The sequence below is a fragment of the Chiloscyllium plagiosum genome, chromosome 8 (genome assembly GCF_004010195.1).
Source record: "Chiloscyllium plagiosum isolate BGI_BamShark_2017 chromosome 8, ASM401019v2, whole genome shotgun sequence".
Taxonomy (NCBI): Eukaryota; Metazoa; Chordata; class Chondrichthyes; order Orectolobiformes; family Hemiscylliidae; genus Chiloscyllium; species Chiloscyllium plagiosum.
The window spans coordinates 90,187,353-90,201,708 of NC_057717.1; the positions used below are offsets into that span (position 1 = coordinate 90,187,353).

Sequence of the window (14,356 nt, forward strand, 5' to 3'; positions counted from 1 at the left end):
AACATTACAGCGCAGTACAGGCCCTTCAGCCCTCGATGTTGCGCTGACCTGTGAAGCCAATCCATCCATCCAATGAACATTTTAACACCTTAAAGTTGGCGAGTCTACTTCTGTTGCAGGCAGTGCATTCCATGTCCCTACTACTCCCTGAGTAAAAAAAAAACTACCTCTCGCCTCTGTCCTCTGTCTATCACCCCTCAATTTAAAGCTATGACCCCTCATGCTAGCCATCACCATCTGAGGAAAAAGGTTCCACTGTCCACCCGAGCTAACCCTCTGATTATCTTATATGTCTCAATTCAGTCACCTCTCAACCTTCTGCTCTCTAACAGAACCACCCTCAAGTCCCTCAGCCTTTCCTCATAAGACCTTCCCTTCATACCAGGCGACATCCTAGTAAATCTCTTCTGAACCCTTTCCAAAGCTTCCACATCCTTCCTGTCATGCAGTGACCAGAACTGCACGCAATACTCCAAGTGCGGCTGCACCAGAGTTTTGTACAGCTGCAGCATGACCTCGTGGATATGAAACTCAATCCCTCTACCAATAAAAACTAACACAGTTAGTTCTTAACAATGCCTTCTTAACAATCCTATCAACCTGGGTGGCAACTTTCAGGGATCTATGTACATGCACACCAAGATCTCTTCGCTCATCTATACTACCAAGAATCTTACCTTTATTCCTGCTGCTCCTTTCAAAGTGAATCACCTCACACATTTCTGCATTAAACTCCATTTGCCTCCTCTCTGCTGCTTACCTATGTCCCTCTGTAACCTGCAACATCTTTCAGCACTATACACAACTCCACCGACCTTAGTGTCATCTGCAAATTTACTAACCCATCCTTCTATGCAAAATGACAACAGCAGTGGACCCAAAAGAGATCCTTATGGTAAACCACTAATAATTGAACTCCAAGAAGAACATTTCCCATCAACCACCATCCTGTGTCTTCTTTCATTTAACCAATTTGTTATCCAAACCGCTAAATCACCCTCAATCCCATGCCTTCGTGTTTTGTGTCTACCGTGGGAATCCTTATCAAACACTTTACTGAAATCTATATGCACCACATCAACCACTTTATCTTCCTCCACCTGTTTGGTCACCTTCTCAAATAACTCAATAAGGTTTGTGAGGCACGACCTACCCTTCATAAAATCGTGTTGACTATCCCTAATCAACTCCTCACGAGATGATTATAAATTCTATCTCTTATAACCCTTTCCAACAGTTTACCCACAACCGAAGTAAAGCTCACTGGTCTATAATTACCAGGGTTGTCTCTACTCTCCTTCTTGAACAAGGGGACAATATTTGCTATCTTCCAGTCTTCTGGCACTATTCCTGTAGACAATGACAACATAAAGATCAAAGCTAAAGGCTCTGCAATCTCCTCCCCAGCTTCCCAGAGAATCCTGGGATAAATCCCATCCTGGCCCAGGGGACTTATTTATTTTCACACTTTCCAGAATTGCTAACACCTCCTCCTTGTGAACCTCAATCTGGTCTAGTCTAAAAGCCTGTATCTCAGTATTCTCCTTGACAACCTTGTCTGTTTCCAGTGTGAATACTAATGAAAAATATTCATTTGCTGCTTCCCCTATCTCCTCGGACTTCACACGCAACTTCCCACTACTATCCTTGATTGGCCCTCACCTTTCTCTTATCATTCTTTTATTCCTGATATATCTATAGAAAGCTTTCCGGTTTTCCTTGATCCTACCTGCCAACTTTCCTAAAGGATATTAATGAATCAGATGGATTTTTCTGACAACCAACAATGGTTCCATGGTCAGAATTAGACTTTTAATTCCAGATTTTTTGGAATTGAATTCAAGTTCCATCATCTGCCATGATTCAAAACTGGCTCCCCAGAACATTACCAGGGTCTCTGTACTGATAGTGTAGAACAGAATAGAATAGAATAGAATCCCTACAGTGTGGAAATAGGCCAATTAGGCCAATAAGTCTATACTGACCCTCTGAAGTTAATCCCAACCAGACCCCTTCCCCACCTTATCCCTGTAACCATGCATTTCTCATGGCTAGCCTACCCAACCCTGAACACTATGAACAATTTAACATGGACAATCCACCTAACTTGCACATCTTTGGACTAGCAATAGTACCATTTGACTCTCACCTCTCCTATTATAAATACCCGATTATTTCTGTAGAGTCAATGAATTGGCTACCAATCTATTTCTCAATTGCCACATGATTGTTAGGATGCCTATCATAGTCACGTTATTAGGAGTGTGTTATTAAATACATTCAAAGCTGAGATAGACAGATTTTTAAGCAGGAAGGGACCCAAAGGTTAAAGGGAGAAAGCAGGAGATGGAGTTGAGATGATCAGATCAGCTATAATCTCATTGAATGGCAGAGTTCACTCGATGGACTAAATGGCCTACTTCTGCTTCAGTGTCTTGAGGCTATCCGAGTGTTATGCTTCAAGTGATCTGAGATTGGATAAAATCTGAGATCTTTGGATCCTCAGGTCACATACTATGATGCAGTAAAGATAACATGACCATGTTTCTTAAAGTAATACGGATAGAGAGCTGCAACAGAACAGTGGTGTCATCACTGGATTTGTCACAGTGGTACAGGCTAATGCTGTTGATATGGGACCAAATCCTACTACAGCAGTTGGTGGAGTTTAAATTAATAAATCTGAAATTAAAAACTAGTCTTCATAATGGTGACCACTGAATTTCATTAGATGTAATCTAAATCACTAATAACCCTTTGGAAAGGGAATCTGCCATCCTCACTCAGGCTAGCATCTATGTGACTCTGGACCTGCAGTAATGTAGTTGTCTCTTGAAGCTGAGATGGCCCAGTAAATTGTTCACTTCAGATTATGGGGATGTGCAACAAAGGCCAGCCTTTCCAGAAAGACCCACAACCCATAAAAGAATACAATGAAACTTGAACATGGGCCCCGTTGCTTAACCATCGCTGGGTCCAATTCCTGGAGTTGAGGGATCTTTGAATTACCATCCACAAAGGAATTTAATTGGGAAGAGTATGGAATGTGGGTAACTTTTGTAGCTGATGAAGAATTGAAGGTTAATTGAGGAGGAAGGTGGACAGGAGGCTACAATCAGATCAGAAAAGATCTTACTGAATGTTGGAATAAGTTCAAGGGGCCGAATGGCCTGCTCCTGGCCCTATTTTGTACATTCTTGACATGAGGAAGGATTGGAGGAGGATCAGAGAGAATCAAGGGCACCAGATGTGGGGCAATAGATTTGGCCTAGCCAATATTACTGAGCACCCAGTGTCTAATGAAGGGAAAGGTTCATGAGCGTGTCTATGGAGTGTGCAGGAAGGCAACAGAAAGGCATCTGTTCAAGGGAGATGGCAAACACTGGGAGTGACAGGAATGGAGCCCTCAGTCACAGGCATCACAGACTATCTCATCACTGCATAACCTACTTGCTGTTGGGCTGGCTTTGACCTCCATCGCTCTGTGGGAACCATTTAAAGGTCCAAACAGTGGATAGGTGGAAGGAGTGTCCAGAAGCAGGAGAAACTGGAAATGAGATGCCTACTGAGTGTCATTTGCAAACTCAGGACATCCCCAAGAAAGGGAACATCAGCCATGTCAGGAGAAATGTCTTTACAGAGTGAATGATTGGGATCTGAAGTATACTGCTTGAGAGTAGGCAGGTTCAAACAAGATTCAAGAGTGATTTGGATCATTATCTGAAAAGAAAGAATGTGCAGGGTTTTGGGAAGAGGGCATGGGAGTGGCATCAGATATTTTACTCCTATGGAGATCCAGTTCAGATATGATAGGCCAAAAGGCTTCATTCTGTTCCTGTAGTATGAAAGTATTTTGGAGCTAATGAAATCCTGCTGAAGTACTGGAATGTAAGAACAGGACAATACATTGAACTAGGCATTAGAAACAAGACCAAGCCCAGCCTTGTCAGCACCAGTCCACCATTTAGATTAGATTAGATTACTTACAGTGTGGAGACAGGCCCTTCGGCCCAACCAGTCCACACCGACCTGCCGAAACCCAACCCACCCAGACCCATTCCCCTACATTTACCCCTGCCCTAACAGTACGGGCAATTTAACATGGCCAATTCACCTAACCTGCACATTTTTGGACTGTGGGAGGAAACCGGAGCACCCGAAGGAAACCCACGCAGACACGGGGAGAATGAGCAAACTCCACATAGTCAGTCGCCTGAGGCAGGAATTGAACCTGGGTCTCTGGCGCTGTGAGACAGCAGTGCTAACCACTGTGCCACCGTGCCACCCAAAAGTTCAAGAATAATCAAATGCTAGCATCCAAGTTCAGTGGTTAATAGGGAAGGCAAATAGAATGAAGTATAATACTGGGGAAGTTTGACAAAACTACACAAGGTGTTCGTCAGACCTCAGTTGGAATACTGTGAACAGTTTTGGGCCCTTATCTAAGGAAAGATATACTGGCATTGAAAGAAGTCCAGAGAATGTTCTGAGGGACTATTTTATGAACATAGGTTGAGTAGGTTGGGCCTATTCTCATTGGAGTTTGAAAGAATGTGAGGTGACCTTATTGAAACATACAGGATTCATAAAAAACTTGACAGGATAGATACAGAAAAATTGTTTCCCCTTGTGGATAAGTATAGGACCAGAGTGCATCATCTCAAAATAAGGAGTCACCAATTTAAGACAGAGATATGGAGGAATTTCTTTACTTAGAGAATAGTGAATCTGTGGAGTGTTTTACTGCAGAGGGTTGTTGAGGCTGGATCATTAAGTATATTCAAGGCTGAGACAGACTTTTATGACAGATTGTAGATTCTTAAAGTGAACAAACTGTCACGTCTGCATCGCTGTTTCCAAAGACTTGCAGAACCTTCAGAGCTTCTCCACCATTGACAAAGCTTAAATTCAGGAATCCGTCGCATTACTTTTACATTGTCTAGGAATGGCAACAAATGCATATCTCAAGAGCAAATGGACGATAAAATATCAGTTTCAGAGTTATTTACGTTTCTGGCAATGAGCAGGTGGTACTTAGCAGAATGGCTGCCTGAATGATGTTTGATTGCTCTGTGGATAATCCATTTTTTTAAGCCTTTGCCTCCTTCACAATGCAGCTGGACCTTGGGAAATATATTTGAGTTTCTTATTGTTCGTTGTATGAGCTGACCTTTCCAAACGTCAGTCACATTGCGGCCAGCCAAATCTATATCAGTATCAATCGTGGCTGCTGGAGAATAGGATTACCTTCCCATTCCCCCTGCTGCTCAACTATCTCAAAGCCAGCTTCCACTCTTTGATTCTGGGCTCATGTAGCTTGCTTTCTCTGCACTTCAGATCAATGTTGGCTTAGAGCTTTGCAGTGAGCTCACATTAGCATTTGACGAGATAAGGTGCAGCAAATCTATTGCTGTGTTTTATCCTCGTCTGTGTTTTATCATTACCACTAAGCTTGACCAATCCAATGCTAATTCTCCTCCACTCTAAACTGGAGGTCATCCAGAATACTGTCGCCTTAACTCACAACAGGCCCATCTCCCTACAACTGCTGTGTTCACTAATCCTCACTGGCTGTCAGTGCTGAAATCTTAACACCAAAGAGCCCACCCTCACTTTCAAAATCCTACACCTTTGTAACCTCCTCTAGCCCCTATATCCCGCTGTATCTCTGTATCTACTTCCCGACCCTACACCCCTTCTGATCTCTCTAACCTCCTCCATCCTCTACACCCGTCTCTATCTCTATAACCTCCTCCAGCTCCTACACTCCTGTCTCTGTAATGTTCTCAAGACTCTACAACCCTCTGTCTTTATGTAACCTCCTCCAGCCCCTATACTCCTTTGTCTCTGTAACTTCATGCAGACCCTGCATCCCTCCCTATCTCTGTAACCTCCTACAGCTCCTACACCCCTCTCTACCTCTGTACCCTCCTGCAGACCCTACACCTCACCCTATCTCTGTATTCCCCTCCAGCCCCTACACACTTCCCTGTTTCTGTAACCTCCTCCAGTTCCTACACTCCTCCCTATCTCTGTGACCTCCTCCAGTCCCTATAATCCTCCTTATTTCTGTAACCTCCTCCAGACCCTACATCCCTCCTTATCTCTGTAACCTCCTCCAGACCCTACATCCCTCACTATCTCTGTAACCTCCTCCAGCTTGTACATCCCTCCCTATTTCTGTACCCTCCTCCAGACCCTGTACCCCTCCCTATCTCTGTAACCTCCTCCAGCCTCTATACCCCTCCCTGTCTTTGTTACCGCATGCAGGCTCTATACCCTCCCCAATCTCTGTAACCTCCTGCAGTACCTACATCCCTCACTATCTCTGTAACTTCCTCCAGCCTCTATACCCCTCCCTGTCTTTGTCACCTCCTGCAGTACCAATACCCTTCCCTATCTCTGTAGCCTCCTCCAGCCCCTACATCCCTCCCTATCTCTGTAACCTCCTTCAGCCTCCAAACCCCTATCTCTGTAACCTCCTCTAGCCCCCACACCCCTCCCTATCTCTGTAATGTCCTCCAGCCTCTACACTCCTCCTCTCTCTGTAACCTCCTGCAGTCCCTATACCCTTCCCTGTTTCTGTAACGTCCTTCAGCCTCTACACCCCTCCCTCTCTCTGTAATCTCCTCCAGCCCCTACACCCTTCACTCTCTCTGTAACCCCCCCCCAGCCCCAACAAATCACTGTGATCTCTGCACTGCTCCAATTCTGGCCTCTGAAAAATAACCGATTTTAATTGCCCTGCCTTTATAGTCTTGAGTTCTCCCTTCCCACTCCTCCTTGTCTACCATGCTCTCCCCCTTTAAGGCAATTCTAAAAACTTCTCTAACCAGGTGCATCTGAGCCAATAACTCCTTATATGGTTTGGTTTCATATTTTTGTTTTATAATACTCCTGTGAAACACCTTGGATCATTTCATTGTGGTAAAGGTGCCATATAATGATTAAGTTGTTATTGTCGACCTAATTCACTTTCTGCTGTCCTGGCCATCTTGCAGTGAGTCTGCAGTTCTGTTGCAATTGCTATCGGATCTTTCACGTCCACCTGACAGAGCAGGTAGGGACTTGCTCATTTGAATGACAGCTTCTCTGACTGTGTGGCACATCCTCAGTGTATCAGCCTGGGCTCATGAATCTGTACTGAACCCATCAAACCTGGAGGTGAGAGTACAGCGTCTCCACAGACTGGTTTAGATTTGGGCCCCCTTATCGCATCTAGGTAGCGGGAGATGTATGCAGAGTCAGGGTGGAGCGTGTGATTCCTACCCAGTATTAGGGCAACAGAGGGTCAGGAAGGGGCCGAATGAACAAGTTCAGTCATAGATTCCCGATGGTGTTTTAAAAAAAATTATTTGTTGTATCGCTGGCAAGACTGGCATTTACTGCCCATCCCTAATTTCTCCTTGAATTGTGTGATTCATTAAGCCATTCAGAGGGCAATTAAGAGTGATACCCATTACAGTGGGTCTGGAGTTACATGTCAGCCAGACCAGGTAAAGATAGCAGTTTCCTCCACTAAATGGCATGAGAGAACCAGATGGGTTTTTTACAACAATCAGTAATAGTTTCATGGTCACCATAGCTTTCAGTTCCAGATGTATTCATTGAAATTACATTTCACCGTTTGGCATAGGGTGGATTTTGGACCCATGTCAGCAAAACATTCACTCGGGTCTTTGGATTGCTCAGCATCACTGCTACATCACCTTCTCCCCCTCTGTTCTTCTGCTCAAGCTCCAAATACTCCAATTCAGTCTGTGTGGAGTATTCTCGCCGTGTCTGCATGGGTTTCCTCTGCGTCCTCCAATTTTGTCCCACAATCCAAAGATGTGCAGGTCAGGTGAATTGGCCGTGCTAAATTGCCCATAGTGTTAGATGCATTAGTTAGAGGGAAATGGGTCTGGATGGGTTACACTTCAGAGAGTCGGTGTGGACTGGTTGGGCCAAAGGGCCTGTTTCCACACTGTAGGGATCTATAAAAGGGGCAGAGGTTTCGGGTGAGCTGACTGATCCATGCATAAGCAGACCAGAGCTCCAGTTCTCATTTTGGATGTATGTAATGCTCTGCTGGTGCACTGTTCAGGGTGTAATAACAATGTGCGGATTCAGTTTGCAATATGTAAGTGTTACTTCACAGCACGCACAACAACAGCTCATTGTTTCACTATAGATACAGTAAAACCCGACTGATATCACTATAACACCTCTGCACGTACAGTAGCTGAACTATTAAACCAGAAGCCTGACTGCTAATGACACGTTAATTATATTGCTGAAGTGCACAGATGAAGTGAATTGTTTACTTAAGTACTTAGATGGTGTAGTCGAAGTGTCCCTACCAGCAGGCTTGGCTTCAAGTCCCACCTACTCCCGTGGCCATAGAGGCCTACAGCACAAGAAAAGGCCCTGCAGCTCATCATGTCTGTGCTGGGCAAAAACAAGCATTTGGAGCATGCTTCATAGCAGCTTTTGCGGCGCAGTGATAGTGTCTCTACTCTGAGCTAGGAGAACCAGGCTTAAGTACCACTGCTCCGAAGGTATGTCATAATATTTCTGAACAGGTTGATTAAAAGATATCTGAGAGTATATTTTAGGGCTCTTATGGTGCAGTGGTAGTGGCTCTATCTCTGGACTTGAAGGTCTGGGTTCAAGCCCATCCTGCTCCAGAAGTGTATAGTAACATCGCTGAACAAAAAAGGGAAAGACAGGCTTTAGGAAGATTCTACTAAACTGTTCACATTACTAAACACACAACAGGAAGCCAGTATGCTCGACACACAATGGTCTCAAACCAACAAATGCAAGTTGAAACCATTTGATACCAATGAAAGGAAAAAGGCTGACAGCCATTTAAAGAGAGATTGCTGGGGTACTAGATTGATGGTAGGAGGGAGGCAAGACATGTGCAATGCCATTATTTGGAAAGTACTCATGTCTAATTTCTATATCTGAAACCAGTTTGGAATTGGAGACCCTTGAGTTGGTAAATGTGAGTTCAAATTATACGATCCGTTTGGTTCAATGATGCCCTTCACAAAAGGAAATTGGTCCTCTTTAGACAGTATTTTTACATGTTTACAGCGTGGAGGTGTTGCTGGCTAGACCTGAATTTATTGCCCATCCCTAATTGCTCTTGGGACGGTGGTAATGAGCCACCTCCTTGAACTGCTGCAGTCTTTGGAATTTTCTTCTGTATTCAGCAAGAAGGCAGGTTTGGCCCATTGCCCTGAGATCACCTCCATGGTTTAGGCAAGGTGGCAGATCATGAATCCACTCCAGTTGGAATGGGGATTGAGTTGTGTGCTATTTAGATTAATCTGATTGACTAGAGAAATCTAATCAACTGAGAAATCTGTCCCATCTTATAGTGATTGTAACAAGGTCAGCTAGGTGAACTTCATAGAATGTGAGCTCCCCGATTGGGGCTGTTAATCTGGTCCAATCAGGGAGCCCTAGCTGACAGATATAAACAGGAGTGTCAGAGGTTCTGTTCACTCTGAGACTGGCTCGGAGAGAGTTCAATCAATGTCAAGGACGCTCCATGTGCAAATAAAGGGTGACTTGGTGACAGATACTAGCCTCTGTGGAGCTAATTCAGTGGCGACGAGACAAAAGCACACTCTTGAAGAAATTTGCTTGCAACAGTTGTTTCTGAGTTGGGCTGGCATTATGCCACTATTTGGGAAATTTGACTTGTTCGATCTGCTGTCAAGGACTGGGCCCAGTATGTGGAACGAATGTGTTATTTTTTTCAGGGCAAAAGACATTGGGTCAATAAACAAAGAAATAAGTGATGCATGTAGAAATTGTATGGTGATTATCATGGGGGATTTTAATCCACATATTGATTGGTTAAACTAAGTCAGTCAAGGCAGCCTTGAGGAGTTCATAAAATGTATTTGTGATAGTTTCCTCGAGCAGTATGTAATGGAATCCATGAGGGAGCACGCTATCCAAGATCTGATCCTGTGTAATGAGACAGGAATAATTGATGATCTCATAGTTAGGGATCTTCTCGGAAGGAGCAATCACAGTATCTGAATTTAAAATACAGATGAAGTGTGAGAAGGTAAAATCTAATATTGGAGTCCTGCGCTTAAACAAAGAAGACTACAATGAGATGAGGGAGGAGTTGGCTAAGGTAGACTGGGAGCAAACACTTTATGGTGGGACAATTGAGGAACTGTGGAGACTTTCAAAGTGATTTTTCACTGATTGAAAGCAAATGCAACAAAGTGACAAAAATTAGTAGGAATCGAGAGGACTGGAAAATTTTTAAAGGTCAACAGAAAGCCAGGAAAAAAAAATGTATACAAAATGGTAAGATGAAAACTAGCTCAGAATATAAAAATACATAGAAGTTTCTACAAATATCTGAAACGAAAGAGTGGCGAAAGTAGACACTGGTCCCTTAGAGGATGAGAAGCAGGATTTAATAATGGGAAATGACAAAATAGCTGAGGCGTTGAACAGGTATTTTATATCAGTCTTTGTAGTGGACCACACAAATAACATGCCAATAATTGATGACAAGGAATCTATGGCACATGAGGACCTAGAAACTAAGAGGTAGTGTTGGGCAATTTAATGGAGCTAAAGGTAGACAAGACTTCTGACCCTGACTGAATGTACCTCAGAGTTCTAAAAGAGATGGCAGGGAAAATAGCAGATGCACTTGTGCTAACTTGCCAAAATTCGGTGGACTCTGGGGCAGTTCCGGCAGAATGCAAAATGGCGAATGTAATGCCACTATTTAAGAAAGAAGGTAGACAAAACGTGGGTAACTATAGGCCCGTTAACTTAACTTCTGTAGTGGGGAAAATGCTTGAATCTATAATCAAGAAAGAAATAGTGACACATTTGGATAGAACTTGTCCCATCGGGCAGACACAGCATGGGTTCATGAAAAGCAGGTCATGTTTAACAAATTTTCTGGAATTCTTTGAGAACATTACAAGCACAGTGAATAATGGGGAATGAGTGGATGTGGTGTGTCTAGATTTCCAGAAGGCATTTGACAAGGTATCACACAAAACACTACCGCATGAGATAAAGGGCATGGCGTTACAGGGAATGTATTAGCATGGATAGAAGGTTCGTTAACTAACAGAAAGCAAAGAGTGGGGACAAATTAATGTTGTTCTTGTTGGCAATTAGTGGCTTGTGGTGTGCCTCAGGGATCAGTGGCAAACAGAAACAGCTGGTGGTGATGGGGGACCCAAAGGGCCATCACAACCAGAACTGAAACCTTTTTGGACTTAGAGAGACCAAATCACACTAGACGACAGCATATTATTATAGGCAGCAAGGATGATTGTCCAAAGCAAAGATCACTGCTAGATACTGGCTGAACTTCATCAGGGTCATCCAGGGGTTCCAAAATGAAGATAGAATCACAGTCATACAACACGAAGCACCCTTCGGTCCAACCAGTCTATGACAAGCATAATCCCAAACTAAATTAGTCCCGCCTTCCTGCTCCTGGCCCATATCCCTCCAAACCTTTCCTATTCATGTACTTATCCAAATATCTTTTAAATACGGTACTTATACGCACATCCATGACTTCCTCAGCAAGTTCATTCCACACGCGAACCACCCTCTGTGTAAAATATTTGCCCCTCATGTCTTTTTTAAATCTCTCCCTTCTCACCTTAATAATGTGCCTCCTAGTCTTGAAATCCCTCATTAACATTAAGTCTACCTATACCCTCATTATTTTATAAACTTCGATAAGTGATCTCTCCTATGATGATGTTGGTGCTAAGTTATGTCTGCTGGCCAGGATTGAATGCAGACATAGCTGCATGGGTGGGGCAGTGTCAGAGTGTCAACAAGGACAAACATTACTGACAGCAGCTCTCCCATATTTGTGGGAATGGCCAGGTAAACCCTGGACTCGGTTCCATGTTGACTATGCGTGTCCTTTCATGGGCTCAATGTTTTAGTCATTGTGGATGCTCACTCAAAATGACTGGATGTGCATATAATTCATTGATCAAACACAGGGATGATGTTAGAAAAACTGAGTACATCTTTTGCAATACATGGACTCCTGGAAGTGTTGGTTTCAGATTGTTTACTGCAAGGAATTTGAGTATTTCCTAAAGGTAAATGGGATTCGCCATATAAGGACAGTTCCATACCATCCATCATCTGGTAGAGACAGCAGTCCAAACTTTGAAGGCAGGCTTAAAGAAAGAGTCTACAACTTCACTAGATACCAAACTGTCCGGTTCCAATTTGATTAGAGGACCATCTCTCATGCAACTCCAGGGATATCTCCAGCAGAGTTGGGGAGAAGACCCTGCGCCAGGTTAAATCTGATCTTCCTAAGTATGAAATGGCATCAGGACACAAAACTCTGCTAAGCGAGACCACTTACTTCAGGGAATGAAGCTGAAATCACAGGAATGGCCCTGCATGGCTAAGAGGCATGGTCAACGTAAGGTCGACATATACAGTTCAGATGGGTCTGACTATTCTGAACAAGCACATGGACCACATGAATGCTGCAAACTCGTAAATGGTGTGGGAGCAAAATGTCCCTGGCTCCTCGACTGCCTTTCTGACTGTTCTGGAACCCGTGGGCTCTTCCTCTTCGTCAAGTGTTGAAAATAGCTCAGAATTGGAAGTGGACATGACAGATACCTTTGCCGCTTGAAGAGGAGAATGAATTTCTTCTGAGACGCTCCAGGTGCAAGAGACGAACTACTGTGCATTACTGTATCAGAGGCAGAGTTGGAGAAATCTGACCTGGTGCTAAACCGCCCCAAGAGGGGCGTACAGGAAGAAAAACTGGCCTATCTCCTCAGACTGAGAGGGGTAGGAATGTAGTGATTGTAGTGAGGCCTGTCAGGTGGCCCTCATAGAATATGAGTTCCTGACTGGGGCTGTTAACCTGGTCCTTCAGGGAGTCCCTGGCTGACAGATGTAAACTTAAGTGTCAGAGGTTCTGTTCAAGGACTCTCCACATATAAATAAAGGGTGGCTTGGGTATTAGGATATCAGCCTCTGTGAAGTTATTCATACCCCCAAGAAGTCCGAGATGCTGTGACAACATACACTTTTGTGATGTACTCTGGAATGATGGATAATAATGGAAGAAGCTGTCAAATGGTTGACCATGAATCTCTCCTGCTCTTAACAGTTCAGAATCAGACAGCCATTGTAACACAGAATGGGGTCATTTGGGCATTTGCATCTGTACCTGCTGGCTGAATGAGCATTATGGCAGGCCATTCACCTGCCTTTTCCCCTAATTTATAAACTGGATTTAATTGTATAAACAATGCCCTGTTGAATCCCTCAATTGAACTTACCACATTTCCAGGCAATGCATTCCATTCTGTAAGTACTCATGGAATGAGAAAAATTCTTGCTTGTTTTTTGCAAATTACTTTAAATCTATGGCCTCACATTTTAGTCCTTTCACAAGTAGGAACAGTTTCTCTCTATCTATTCTATCTGGGTCCCTCATGATTATGATAACCTCTATCCTTTTAGCCTTCTCTGTTCAAGAAAAAAAACAGTCACAACTTCTCCAGTCTATCCTCATAACTGCAACAGTTAATTCCTGGAATCATTTTTGTAAATCATTTCTGCAATCTCTCCAATGCATTTCCATCCTACCCATAAGCTGGTGCCTAGAACTGTACATAAACCCAGCTGAGGTGTGTAACAAGTCTCTTATACAGGTTAAGCTCCTCCTCCTTGCTCCCATGCTCCTATTAATATGGATTTATTAACTGCTCTCTCCACTTGTCCTGCCACCTTCAATGATCTCTTCCTATAGAATTGTAGCCCTTATTTTCTATTGTTTGTTTGTGTTCTTTGAACCAAGATGCATGAACTCACTGTTCTCCACACCAAACTCCATGAGCCATCTATCTGCCCACTCCACCAACATATCTCTGTCCTTTTTAAATTCTACAAAGTCCACTGAACAATTTAATAAATTTTCTCTCACACATGGACCAGATAAATGATCTCTCCTCAGTATGAATTGAAAGGTGTATGCTAACTCCTTGTTATCCACTGGGGATTGGAGGTCAGACTTTCCATGGATAAGAACTTACTTATTTCTCTACCTGGGTCTGGGACCAAACTTGCAGGTAAACAAAGGAGCAGATAGCAAATCACCTATAGTGAAGAGTATGTGTTGTGAGCTTGGAAGGATTTAGAAATTAATACCCATTCTGTGTTGACGTATAATAAATATACCGTCCTCCACCAAGTCATGAAGTTGAGTCGAACATAGAGCTTCTGGTTCAGAGGCAGAAACATGACTCACTGCATAACAAGGCACATGTCAGCAGTGTGCTTGGATAAGTGCTGCTCCAACAACACTCAC

At 43.5% G+C, this 14,356-nt stretch overlaps 1 protein-coding gene across 17 annotated transcripts in view; it reads right to left on the reverse strand.

The window, feature by feature from the left end:
• LOC122552175 (adhesion G protein-coupled receptor L1-like) overlaps window positions 1-14,356 on the reverse strand; it is a 588,240-nt gene that overhangs the window by 110,000 nt on the left and 463,884 nt on the right. The gene's annotated exons all lie outside the window — the stretch shown is intronic.